The 15,019-nt window shown below is 39.3% G+C and overlaps 1 protein-coding gene and 1 non-coding gene across 2 annotated transcripts in view; one reads left to right on the top strand and one right to left on the bottom strand.

Annotated features, from left to right (window-relative positions):
- LOC139750070 (uncharacterized) overlaps window positions 1–15,019 on the bottom strand; it is a 77,316-nt gene that overhangs the window by 13,610 nt on the left and 48,687 nt on the right.
- TRNAQ-UUG (transfer RNA glutamine (anticodon UUG)) lies at window positions 7,582–7,653 on the top strand. The gene has a single exon. It is a non-coding gene; the product is annotated as a tRNA-Gln (tRNA).

Genomic DNA, 15,019 nt, shown 5'->3' with positions numbered 1-15,019 from the left:
AGGAGCTGGTGGACTAGGAGTCTGGTTGGTTGGTTGGTTGCATAGGTTAAGTATACTGAGAAGTTACAGTTGAAGAGATTCACCTCAGAGATCATAAGTGTGAATGCTGAACAAAGTGGACATTCAAATCTTTAATAATGGTAGCATCTTACCGAGGTTCTGCTGTTGGGTAGTGTATCTTATGGGGTATGTAGAGTGAGGAGGTATGCAGATTTTGATTATCTTGCCCCTAGTACTGTGTTTATAGGATATTGTTGTTGTCTGTGAGCGGTTGTATGGTGTCAGTTGTGGAGAAAATTATGGTTTGGTGGATAAGTGTTATGAGTACCTACTCTTTGTCTGTTATTTCTTACAGCTGTGAGATCTGGATGCGAGACTAGCTTCTTAGATGAGTTCTACAAGGGTACTGCATTCTCTTAATTAGCTGAGAATTTTTGTGTATTTGTTCTAATCATTACTAGCACCGAATTGCAAAATCTTTAGTTTGTCATTGCAGTTCTGTGGCGTAGAATGATCTATTTGTGAAGACTGAAAATGCGCATTCTGTAATGCTGTTTATTGGAAATTTGTGCTCGAGGTGAAGGTGTTTGTGACGGAGTTTTGTAAGTTATTTTCTGAATGGTTGCTGTACGTCCAGTGTTCTGAGTAGTCTCCAGTGGATGACAGTGATGTACAGTGGAGGTGATACCAATGACTGCAGTTAAAGCATAAATTGTAGTAGTGCTTTTTGATATAATTGGCACTATGAACACATGTCATAAGCTGAAATTAGTAGTTAGATGACCTGGCCATTACCTCCCTGTAGTTAACACATATGTGTGAACTCTTCAGATGCCTGAGTATAACCTTAAATAACACACTGTACAAAAATTAACTTTACACCAGTGAATGACAGGTCTCAAATTGATCACCTGTTAGCTTTAAAGAGGTTGGTATGTTATCAGATCTTTTAGTCGTTATGTCATTACATTACTTTGAAAGTGAAAATACCATTTTTATACTAGTTTTCTGAAGAGACGTAGTAAGAGCAATGGTAAAGGGAAAAAAATATTGTCAATCACACCAATGGGAAAAAGATATTGCTAAGCTCATTAAATGAAAAATAATATTGTTAAGCTTACTAAAGGAAAACAATATTGTTGTTAAGGTTATGGCAGTATAGATTTCCCATATAATATCCTTCATGTCGAAATATACAAGGAGTAGAAATATGGCATTAAATCAATATCCCAACGATGGTCTAATTCAAGAAACAAAACTGATAACTAAAACACACAACACCACAGTGGCAGTCGATAAGGGAGCTGTGAACATGGTTTAATACAAACATAATGTTATGATCGTAGGAAGACTCTCCATATATAATATATCAAATAAGAAACAAAAATAGCCTCTAACATAGAAGCTAAAGATAACATGTGGAACACACAGCACTAAAATGTCCAGGATAAAAATATAATAACCTTAAACACAAAACTGACTGCAATCATGTACATAAACTAATTTACTGGTAAACAATAACACTGAGAGGAATACATATGAAAATTATTGGTTTGATGCAAGGTACAAAAAAAAAGGCAACTGGAGGTGTACAGTACATAGCAAAGATAAACAATGAAACAGTTTACATGGATTAGTAATATTACAGCCAATTTTGTTGTCGCTAGACTGGTGAAGCCATAATGCAAGAATAAACTGGAGACCAAATATAAGAATCAAAAGTACATAACGTGTTGTGAAAACTGGTACCAGAATGAAATAATTAAACACAAGAAGATAGATATCAGCATAAAGCATGGAAAATCCATGAAATAAAATTATCAATGGAATAATCATAGTTACACACATATGAATATTTCATGCAGTTCCAAGGAAAAACAAACTAGCTCAACTAAATACTTTAATGTGGCAACATGAGGAAAAGAGAAAAGCTTTGGAAATGATTTACATCTTGTACGACATTTTTACTTCACAATAAAAGTATTCTCTTAAACAGGGTCATCTTCGAGCTCAGCGAGGCCATTCCTTTCAAATTACAGTCTGCGTACACCATCCAAATATATTAGTGCGAATGGAAAATTTAGGTAGGCTAAACATTAATTGAAAACATCAGGGGAGACCCATTATGAAGAAGAGCAAAGTAACTTGTCAACTTTACCTTTTACTGCAGATAATATCTGAAGAATTAATTTCAATGAGTCCTTAACTTTACAGAGATGCAGAAGTGTCTTGTTCCTCTGAAAAATATAAAGAACAAAATGGTAATCAGCAGCGTAGTTACAAGAGGATGGAGGGTAGGCCCCAGGAACCACCGACTGTTTAGGGTTTTTATGATATCCAATTCTGCCTAGCTCCTAGGTTGCCATCCAGTCAATTTGGCCGTGATAATCTTGGCAAATCTATCCCCAAGGGTCCCAAATATCTAAACGCCAGTGGTAAATAGCACCTCGACTTAACTCAAAATATCACATATTGTTTACTTGACACTTATAGAGCCTAGCTTTCATGTGGTAATCAATAAGATTTGAAAAAGAACTTTGTCTAAATACAACACAAACACTTTAAACAGCTAATGTTAGAAATGAAAAGAAAAGTACTAATCAATAATAACAAATATAAACAAACCGTAACTTTTATTCTGTCCCTTACCACCATGCATGTCGGTTCAAACAAAACAAACTGACCAAAAATAATTCTTTATGAACGTCTCGATTAACTAGAATTTCCCAAGAAACAATAACATATAACAGAAGTTTTAGTGTGCAAACAAAACAAATATCTAAAACAGCTAACACAAAAGTAGAAAATAGATATCATAAATGATCATAAATCAAAGCCAGTAACTATCAATAGCTGTCGCTTACACTCACGAATGGCTGACCCGTACCATATTTTGGTCTTCCGCTTCACGTACAAATCTTGACCTATAACAATTCTAAATTATAATTACTATAATTTTCTTTAATCATTACATTACAATTTTCTTATGTTGATAATTAGTATAACAAACACAAACAAAAACTGTAGAACTATCAGAAGACAAATTTCAGGAAGCAACTATGAACAAGCGGGAAGGTTTGATCATTTCTCTCCTGCTCCTGCCTCTCTCTCCGTCTCCCATATGGCCTTCCCATACACCAAGATGATATATATATATATATATATATATATATATATATATATATATATATATATATATATATATATATATATATATATATATATAAATATATATATATATATATATATATATATATATATATATATATATATATATATATATATATATATATATATATATATATATATAAATATATATATATCTGGCCAATTCCCTGATCAACTTTGTTAACGTAGGTTGCATAAAATATACAAAATCACTAACCTCATTACAGGTTACTATATTATAAGAAATAATTTCATAGATTTTTGTTTATTCTCCATAGATTTGAGACACTTTAAAAGCCTAGCTTGTATACTAAGATTTTCATCCTCTGAGCGAAGCCATACAATAATCGTCCTTATCTACTCTGAGCATTGGATAGCCTCATGATGATCAAGATTGCTGTTTTGGTTGTCCGTTTCCCTTGTTACTGCTGCGCCTCACTGCACACCTTACATGAGTGCCTTCCACAGTATTAGGGACAGCTGCTGGGCCTCACTGTAGCTACTTCTGGGACGGTTGCCAATCTTCCTCGTATTCCCTCATGACCACAGCGCCAAACCGACTCCCGCCATCAGGCCGAAACGCACAAACATTTCTGACAAAATTGAGACAACCACTTTCGCGTCAGTTTTGACACCAAATGAATTTATACGACAATTACGCTCAAGATGCTTGGTTTTTCGTTCATGGATTGAACAGAAGCAACCAACGATGGTTGCTACTGCCCAATCCATGAAGTCCCCCCCACCACGGAAAGGTAACCAAGCTTCGGGGGGGATGGGTGTTTACCCTGACGCCAACGGAGAAACTCAATACAATATTTTCATTACAACTTTCCTTAATCTTGAAAAATGAATCAACCAGAGGGAAGAATAGCCCCAGCCATATGAAGATTGGCTAACCGAATCCTTGCGCATAGTGTAGAAAGTGATTTCTTTGAGGGTTGCTTTATGGAAGGCACGGTAGCGTCGGAAGAGTTTCATTTTTTCTTTGAAGACGAAGGAAATTATCCCCGTGAATTTATGTATTTTTTTAGGCGGGATAATGTTCCCATTTTTTTTCTTTCTTTGATTTTCAACGTCCCTACGTAGATATTATGTGTCATCCACTAGTGGGAGAAAGCCAGACTTCCGCTAGATTAACGTAATCCTTGGCGGGGCGAAACTAAAGTTGTCTTGGTGTTGGTTCCTCAGTGATAACCCAAACACAAACACAAACACGCCTCCAGTGTCCACTCTAGGGCCGTGTTCTCCTGCAGCACCAGCAGGAAGAAAGAACTCAGGTTCCTCACCAACTGAATCTTTTGGCACGGGGAACGTGTGTCATCTCGACACGCCTTTTAACGCCCGTACGTGGTGCGGAGTGCAGTCTGTCTGTAACGTAGGACATGTCATGTGTTATTGGTCCCAGTCGGTCTAGAACGCTGGGCCTGACATGTGTTGGGGGACCAAGTCGGTCTTGAATGGTGGGCCTGACAGGTCTTGAGACCTGCCATATCTCCCTGAAGGTGGGCCTGACAAGTGGGGTGGGCTGCATTTCCTCATGGATGGTGGGTCTGGTAGGGAGTGTGGGCTGCAGTGCCACTTGAGTGGGCGAGGTCACTTGGTCAGCATCAGTGGGACGGTGAGGTTTCACTTTTGCACAGCGACCGTTGACGGAAAGTGGTGTCACGTTGGCAAGAAGTGCCTTCTTGTAGGAGGCATAGCAGGAGTACTGGATGACGGCAATCCCGCGGTGGTTCTCGTACGTGGATGCAGCCAGGATACTTCTCCGTGGTGGGGCTCGCTTCGTGGTTGGTGGATGTGGCCCTCCCCGCCACATGGTCACAGTGGTTGACCTATTTTACGTCAACACATTACGAGGTCAACCTTCACCAAATCCATATGGCGTTCATACCAGCTTCACCCATATTCCATTTCCTCCAATTCCACTTCTGGGTATTCCACCTCCATATCCACACAGCCAAATTCCACTCCATCCATGACTTCCACGTCCGGGTATTCCACCAATTCCACTCCATCCATCTCTTCAACGTCTGGGTATTCCACCACCATATCCACACAGCCAAGTTCCACTCCATCCATCACTTCCACGTCTGGGTATTCCACTTCCATGTCCACACAGCCATAGCCCATGTCAAATACATGGACATATTCAAATTCCATCTCCTGGACAAAGGAGGATCGTCCTACCTCCTTGGTGAACATTATTATATTGAAGTGTTCGAGGAAAGGTTGAGGGAGCTTGCAAGGCGGAGCAGAGATGTTCACTCGACAGAGGTCACAGCTCAAATGATGCTCTCGTCCCGGCTCCCGCCCTTATATAACCTGGGAACCGATCATATCCTAGCATAGCTTAATAAAGAGAAGTCTAATATAGTGAAGTCAATACTTTAATACAGTTAAGTTTATTTCTCAATAGTTTAATACATGTGCCTGACAACAGTTCCTTCACCCGTACAATGTCCTGTCACAGAACACAAGGATTGTAATCATAATTCGTTTTTATCAGCAGAAATTAGATTAAAGTGACTAAAGATAAGTGGTTTAATATGTTATGTGTGTTCTCTGTCATCATAAAGATGGCCATCTACCCTGATGTGTAAAGAAAACATTAATTTTGCCGAGGCTGGGGTGAAGATAAGAACACAGTGATATGATAATGTGGTCATACAATGGTGTAGTCAAGATGTTGTGTTAGAACTATGTAGTGAAGATGGGAGTGTAGTGAAGAGGAGGATTTAGTGAAAATATATATGTTTCTTCACGCTGAGCCATTCCATATAGATGAATATATCTATAATCTAATTGCGGTAAATTACCATATGACTTTAACGGCACCAGCCAGCAGGAAAAATGTCGGATATAGGAGTGACTGAATATTTTGTCGGGTACAGAAATAATTGAATATTTGGTACGATCGATCAAAATGCTTTTTATAGGCAAATAATTTCTGATTTTTCAAATGATTTTTTCCATCTGTTGGAACTGGTGTAAGTAATTAAAGATATGAAAACCGATGGAAAAGTTCAGTTTAACGCTTTTACGAATGTCTTGCTGCGTGTTTGGGAAGAGCAGTAAACTACAGGAATATATTGGTCTAATGTCCCCTGTTCGTCCAACAGCAGATATTGTATGGTCTGAGACATTATTTTTGGTGGAGGTGGATTCTCTCCGGCATTGCGTAAATCACTTCCACAAACTTGCGCCATTTTGCACAAATACAGATCCGATATGATGCATTTCCCAGCTCTGTTACGTTATGGACCCTATTCATCCTAGCCTAACCTAGCCTAAATAAAAAGGTGTGGAATAATGTGCAACAGTTCTCCTTCATTACAAGTGATAATAAACCTAGGCTATACAGCAACCAGGAACGTCCATATTTGTCTAACTTCTCACATGTCTGTGTCATCTGTCTGCAAACATGTCGACCATTACCATGAGGGCAATTGCGGCTTTTGATTTTGAATATCACACGTTTCCTCTCTGCCGTGAGATCTTCATACTTAAATAAAATGGTGGTCCGTAAGAAATATATGTCCATCGAAGGTCAACTATATGGCTCAGTTCCATCATCAGTTTCTAAGAAAACTGAAAAGGTGAGGTCCCACCGAGATTCGAACTCGGATTGCTGGATTTAGAGTCCAGAGTGCTAACCCTTACACCATGGGACCTGATAAGAAAAGATGTGATTTCATCTAAATGTTTTACATATAATCAACCAGAGGCCATTCCTCCCTCCCTGCCTGCAGGGTTCAAGGTTTTCTAGAAGGTTCTCGAAGATTCTGGGTAGGAACTGCCATTGAGAGGACGTAGTTATACGTATCATTAATGATATTATTGTTGACTTTCTGATTTAGAAAGGTAGATAGATAGATAGATAGATAGGTAAAAAACAGATTTTAGATAGATCGATAGATACGTAAGGCTGAATATGTCAATTTTCACAGAAATCATTGATATCTGCGTTATTCTGCAAGAAATACATGTACATGGATGTAGTGATAATATGGGTTAGGTATGAGACCAGTCGTGTTGAGATTGTAGTGAATGTGACCATTGACTTCAACCTTAATGGTGTAGTGAAGATAAAGTTGTAGTGAAGATAAATCTTGAAGTGACTCATAAGGTTGTTGTGAGTACAAGGATGCATCGTAAATGAGTACTTCCTACCTGAAAGTCAACAATTACAAAATTGATCAAGTATAACAACATCCTCGGACAACCAACTACAAACACCAACCATAGAGTGAACCTGACTGTCATCTAACGACGACCTCTCAAAGGTAATGATCTTACCAGAATCTTCGAGAACCTTCTAGAAAACCTTGAACCCTGCAGGCAGGGAGGGAGGAATGGCCTCTGGTTGATTATATGTAAAACATTTAGATGAAATCACATCTTTTCTTATCAGGTCCCATGGTGTAAGGGTTAGCACTCTGGACTTTGGATCCAGCAATCCGAGTTCGAATCTCGGTGGGACCTCATCTTTTCAGTTTTCTTCGATACTGATGATGGCCGCATTATTCTGTACGTTATATATACATTCATATCTATACATAAATATGTATATATAAACATATATATGGAATAATATGGTTTTATCAATAGCCGGAGACCATTCCTCCCTCCTTGCCTGCAGAGTTCATAGTTTTCTGGAAGGTTCTAGAAGATTCTGGTGAGATAATTGCCATTGAGAGGACATTGTTATACTTCATATATCAATGATTTTATTATTGTTGACTTTCAGATAAAGATAGATATATAGATAGATAGATAGTTAGATTGATAGATTGATAGAGCGATATTTAGATAGGTATATAGAGAGATAAGTTTCATCAATACTGTATCTTACGCCATCTCCTGTTGCTGGACATATGTTCAACCAGCATTGGGAAAACCTCCAGTAGACCTTAATGTAAAGCAAGATAATAACAAAACCTGCAATAAAAGAATACGATCAACTCCCCAGTGCAGAAATATTGTGACCAGAAAGTCTTCTAGCAAGATGTCAGACGATTCCACGGGAAACACGAAGATAACATTAAATATCTGAAAATCAACAATAAGACTGATGATGATAATGAAATTATAACAACAAAACTGATAAACTCAGGAAAAATAGTGTTCTACATTATTCCTCTAGAAAATAGAAACTTTAACGAAAATCAGGAAAAGAAATACCCATCTGGCTGATACGACACAGTAAAAGGACCATCCCACAACCAACTCTAAACTGAACCTGACTGTCCCCTAACAAAGTCCTCTCAATGGTATTTATCTTACCAGAATCTCGTAGAACTTTCCAGAAAATCAAGAACTCTGCAGGCAAGGAGGGAGGAATGGCCTCTGGCTGCTGATGATAACCACATTATTCTATATATATACTTTTACCTACAATCGAAGGTTGACCGGCCAGCCCAAGTGGCTACAGAGGTTGTATCCATGAAAGAAACGGACCCACCAGCAGACGAATTCGGTTGGCAGGTTGTATCGAAGAAGAGGAAAAAGAAGGTTGCCCAACCAGCCCAACCAGAAGGGTGAAGCAAAGAAACGAAAGAAGGCTGCCCAACCAACCTGGGTGGTAGTAAGGATGTCCTCTCCACAACCCCAGGTCGTTAGGCAAACTGTAGCCATGGAAGAAAGGAAGGCTGCTCGTCCACCAGCCCAGGTACCGAGTGAGCGTGTAGCTATGCTGGCTGACCCACCAGCCCGGGTAGATAGCTACGCCCAGATGGCTATGTCGGGTGCAGCAAAGAAGCAAACCCCACAACTACACCACGAGGTTTGCAAGCCTGCACCCAAAAAGATGAAGACGAAGGTTGCCACACTACCCAATGCACCACCACATGTCTAGAAAGGGAAAAGGTGGACAGAATGGCTGGAGGTCCCACTCCAACAACAAAATCACCTTAGGAGCCAAGTTCCATCCATTATTGGAAATATATATATATATATATATATATATATATATATATATATATATATATATATATATATATATATATATATATATATATATATATATATATATATATATTTTTTTTTTTTTTTTTTTTTTTTTTTTTATACTTTGTCGCTGTCTCCCGCGTTTGCGAGGTAGCGCAAGGAAACAGACGAAAGAAATGGCCCAACCCCCCCCATACACATGTACATACATACGTCCACACACGCAAATATACATACCTACACAGCTTTCCATGGTTTACCCCGGACGCTTCACATGCCTTGATTCAATCCACTGACAGCACGTCAACCCCTGTATACCACATCGCTCCAATTCACTCTATTCCTTGCCCTCCTTTCACCCTCCTGCATGTTCAGGCCCCGATCACACAAAATCCTTTTCACTCCATCTTTCCACCTCCAATTTGGTCTCCCTCTTCTCCTCGTTCCCTCCACCTCCGACACATATATCCTCTTGGTCAATCTTTCCTCACTCATTCTCTCCATGTGCCCAAACCATTTCAAAACACCCTCTTCTGCTCTCTCAACCACGCTCTTTTTATTTCCACACATCTCTCTTACCCTTACGTTACTTACTCGATCAAACCACCTCACACCACACATTGTCCTCAAACATCTCATTTCCAGCACATCCATCCTCCTGCGCACAACTCTATCCATAGCCCACGCCTCGCAACCATACAACATTGTTGGAACTACTATTCCTTCAAACATACCCATTTTTGCTTTCCGGGATAATGTTCTCGACTTCCACACATTTTTCAAGGCTCCCAAAATTTTCGCCCCCTCCCCCACCCTATGATCCACTTCCGCTTCCATGGTTCCATCCGCTGACAGATCCACTCCCAGATATCTAAAACACTTCACTTCCTCCAGTTTTTCTCCATTCAAACTCACCTCCCAATTGACTTGACCCTCAACCCTACTGTACCTAATAACCTTGCTCTTATTCACATTTACTCTTAACTTTCTTCTTCCACACACTTTACCAAACTCCGTCACCAGCTTCTGCAGTTTCTCACATGAATCCGCCACCAGCGCTGTATCATCAGCGAACAACAACTGACTCACTTCCCAAGCTCTCTCATCCCCAACAGACTTCATACTTGCCCCTCTTTCCAAGACTCTTGCATTTACCTCCCTAACAACCCCATCCATAAACAAATTAAACAACCATGGAGACATCACACGCCCCTGCCGCAAACCTACATTCACTGAGAACCAATCACTTTCCTCTCTTCCTACACGTACACATGCCTTACATCCTCGATAAAAACTTTTCACTGCTTCTAACAACTTGCCTCCCACACCATATATTCTTAATACCTTCCACAGAGCATCTCTATCAACTCTATCATATGCCTTCTCCAGATCCATAAATGCTACATACAAATCCATTTGCTTTTCTAAGTATTTCTCGCATACATTCTTCAAAGCAAACACCTGATCCACACATCCTCTACCCCTTCTGAAACCACACTGCTCTTCCCCAATCTGATGCTCTGTACATGCCTTCACCCTCTCAATCAATACTCTCCCATATAATTTACCAGGAATACTCAACAAACTTATACCTCTGTAATTTGAGCACTCACTCTTATCCCCTTTGCCTTTGTACAATGGCACTATGCACGCATTCCGCCAATCCTCAGGCACCTCACCATGAGTCATACATACATTAAATAACCTTACCAACCAGTCAACAATACAGTCACCCCCTTTTCTTATAAATTCCACTGCAATACCATCCAAACCTGCTGCCTTGCCGGCAGTGAGTGGTGGGATGAAGAAGTAAGAGTATTAGTGAAAGAGAAGAGAGAGGCATTTGGACGATTTTTGCAGGGAAAAAATGCAATTCAGTGGGAGAAGTATAAAAGAAAGAGACAGGAGGTCAAGAGAAAGGTGCAAGAGGTGAAAAAAAGGGCAAATGAGAGTTGGGGTGAGAGACTATCAGTAAATTTTAGGGAGAATAAAAAGATGTTCTGGAAGGAGGTAAATAGGGTGCGTAAGACAAGGGAGCAAATGGGTACTTCAGTGAAGGGCGTAAATGGGGAGGTGATAACAAGTAGTGGTGATGTGAGAAGGAGATGGAATGAGTATTTTGAAGGTTTGTTGAATGTGTCTGATGACAGAGTGGCAGATATAGGGTGTTTTGGTCGAGGTGGTGTGCAAAGTGAGAGGGTTAGGGAAAATGATTTGGTAAACAGAGAGGAGGTAGTAAAAGCTTTGCGGAAGATATATATATATATATATATATATATATATATATATATATTGACGTGCTGTCAGTGGATTGAATCAAGGCATGTGAAGCGTCTGGGGTAAACCATGGAAAGCTGTGTAGGTATGTATATTTGCGTGTGTGGACGTATGTATATACATGTGTATGTGGGTGGGTTGGGCCATTTCTTTCGTCTGTTTCCTTGCGCTACCTCGCAAACGCGGGAGACAGCGACAAAGCAAAAAAAAAAAAATATATATATATATATATATATATATATATATATATATATATATATATATATATATATATATATATATATATATATATATATATCCTTCTGTATGTTTACTTTCGATAATGAGGAACAGAAGAAGGAGCCAAACAAGTAAATTTCGTCAAAGACATCTCTCTTTTCTAAACGCTGCCTCGCAAAGATTTTCATTAATTCAAATTGAAGAAACAGACGTATTTTCTATTGTCTGGTTAGCTCAGTGGTAGAGCGTGAGTCTCACACACTCAAGGTCGTGGGTTCGAGACCCACACCAGACATATTTTTTGTCTTTATCTTTTTTCATTTTGTCCGCATCACATGTGTGCAACATTCAGTGTGTTCGTCCAACGTTATAGTGAAGATCTTCACAATAAATTGGGGTTTTCGACCTTATCTGAAAGGGTCAGGTCCACCAAGACGTCCTTGAAATCTTCCAGAAGCTTCTGGCGATCCTCCTCTTACGACAGGAACCCTGTGGTTATTTTGCCGGCTAGTCGGCAACGGTCGGTTAAGCAGTATTTTGCCGTGGTAATCTCAGTGCTTTATGTAATACTAAGTGCCAGAAAATGTTCTTGGGGGCGTAGCTCAGTGGTAGAGCGCTCGCTTGGCATGCGAGAGGACCCGGGTTCAAACCCCGGCGCTTCCATTTTTGTTATGTGGAAAATTCATTTTCAGTCTCGTATATATATATATAAGTATATATATATATATATATATATATATATATATATATATATATATATATATATATATATATATATATATATATATATATATATATATCGTTCGATCAGTCAAGTTAAGCATCGTTGGGTCTGGTTAGTACTTGGATGGGTGACCGTCTTGGAACACCAGATGCTGTTATCCCTGGGGATAGGGAAGAAAGTATACTTGCCACGTATTCCCTGCGTGTCGTACAAGGCGACTAAAAGGGGAGGGAGCGGGAGGCTGGAAATCCTTTACTCTCATTTTCAATTTTTCAAAAGACGGAACAGAGAAGATATAAAGATATTGTAAAGATGTAATTAATATAAGATATAAGAATGAATGGAAGATACGAATGTAGCTGAAACAAGGAGTAATAAAGATTAAGGTGCAATGAAAATTATTCTGTAGTGAAGATAAATATATATGTTGAGATTTTGTATTGAACATGAAGAAGTGATGATAATGATGAGAGTGTAGTAACGATAAGAGTTTAGTTAGAGAGTAGTGACAATTGCCTTTGCAATGATAATTAGAGGGTAACACAATGAGGAACACAAACTTTCCAAAGCTACGTTCAAGTCAGACTTTGAACTAAGTTCGGTAAACAGAAGGATAATGTTAAGATGAGAGTGTAGTGAAGAAGAGTATAGTGATGATAAGGATATTGTCAAGATAGCTTGTAGTGAAGAAAAGAATGTAGTGAAGATACGAATGTATTAGAGATAAGGGTTATCAAGGGGTAAAGTTTATTCAGAATGATTATGTAGTGAAGATAAGAACTATTTCTAGTGAACATCAAAGAGAACAATGATGATGGTATGGTAGAAATAACGGCGTAGTGAAGAAGAGGGTATAGCGAAGATATAATTTAGTGTAATGGATCATGCATTACAAAGGTGTGTCCATCCACACAAGTGTTACACGTCTCGGATAAAGATATATCTAACATATATATGTCTTTTATAAATATTTGTAAATTGTTCTCCTGACGAACAATACCTATGGTTTACGTATCAAATTTCATCGCTTGTAAGTGATCAAGCATTACAAAGGTGTGTCCATTGCCACAGGTGCTACTAAGAAATGTTATCATTCCCTTAACACAGTTACCAAACCCCACCAGTGGCATAATTATCACTTTCATTAATAAATTTACTGGAATTTTGATCACTGTCATCTTTACCATTCATACCATACAATTATTTTCAGCAATCTAACTTATGCATTATTATTACTGTACATTACGTACATTACAGCAGTACTGATCTTTCGTGTGTGATAAAAGATGGTGACGTCTTTCCCATACACATATCATCAAATATTTACATTACTCTATATAGCACACTACACTTCCCTATCAAAACACACGCCTTTTACTATCCTCAAGATTATCATAACTACCCTACATTTAAACAGGATTAACCATCCTTGATATGCACATATTCATGCCTACCACAAGTATTATCATAACTACTCTAGACAATACAAAAACATAACTACAACCATACGAAGGTTACAACCAAACTATATTTTTTATCCGGGATATTAAGAGAACATGTCACCAACCATTTCTCACTAAAACAAAAACAGATCATCCATCATCATGCGCACTGTGTACAAAAACGTTCATCGTGTCCTGCCAAAGATTGGATCAACAAAACCTAAGGAAATGCTGCTCATGCTCCTGGACCGGCTACCATGGCGCAGTGGATCCACCTGGTCATTGGTTACCCTCCCATATTTTGCACCGGCATTGTTGTACCTTGTGGGTATGTGCAGGCGTGTGTTTCTCTCATGTCTTCGTAAGAGTGTTCGCCTGGCACTTTACACCATCTGGATCATTGTAGTCACCTGCTTCGTTCTCGAACAGGAGTTCTTGAGCGTGATGGACCGTCTGGTAGTGAGCGCAATAAGATGGCTTGTAGGTCTTGTGCGGAGAGTTGTGAGGAATATCGTGCGGGAACTCATATTCCAGGTGACTATGTTCCTCTTAGTGTTCATCATCCTCGTGAGAATGGTGGTGGTGGAGGTAATGGTTCCTATCATTAGAAGAGCTGACTACGCTGTGCAGGTCACACAGAAAGTCCATAGAATATTCTTGGATGAGATAGTTGTGGTACTTGTCGTGGAGGTGGGAAAGATGATGCTCACTGGCATTCCTGTACTCATCGTAAAGATGGTCACAAAGGTCAGCATCTCTGTATGGTCAGTTGTGTTCAGAGAAGCAGTGATCTTGGAGACTATGGCACAGTGAATGCCAACAACACCTTTAGGGTCCTTTCTCTCCTGGGGGCCTCATCGAGGAAGTCTTCATCGTTGCAACACTCAGGTTGATTTTCTGTTATAGACTGTTGGCTGGAGGCGCCATTGTGGTAACAGTTTTGAGCTGGATTGCTGAATATTTGGTACGATCATCATGGTCCTGCACACACTGGTAACCGCCGCCATAGTACATCTTCGTCCAGCAATTTACGTGATTCAAATGACGTCGAAATTGGGTAAATACGTAGTAACCTTTGTGAAAGTGATCAACAGCAGAAGAGGGTGTGTTGAAATGGTTTGGACATATGGAGATAATGAGTGAGGAAAGATTGACAAAAAGGATGTAAGTGTCAGAGGTGGAGGGAAGAAGGATAAGCGGGAGACGGTGGTTAAGTATAATAAATAAATAGTTTAAAATA

Source organism: Panulirus ornatus, chromosome 9, assembly GCF_036320965.1.
Source record: "Panulirus ornatus isolate Po-2019 chromosome 9, ASM3632096v1, whole genome shotgun sequence".
Taxonomy (NCBI): domain Eukaryota; kingdom Metazoa; phylum Arthropoda; class Malacostraca; order Decapoda; family Palinuridae; genus Panulirus; species Panulirus ornatus.
This window is presented reverse-complemented; position numbering and strand designations above follow the sequence as displayed.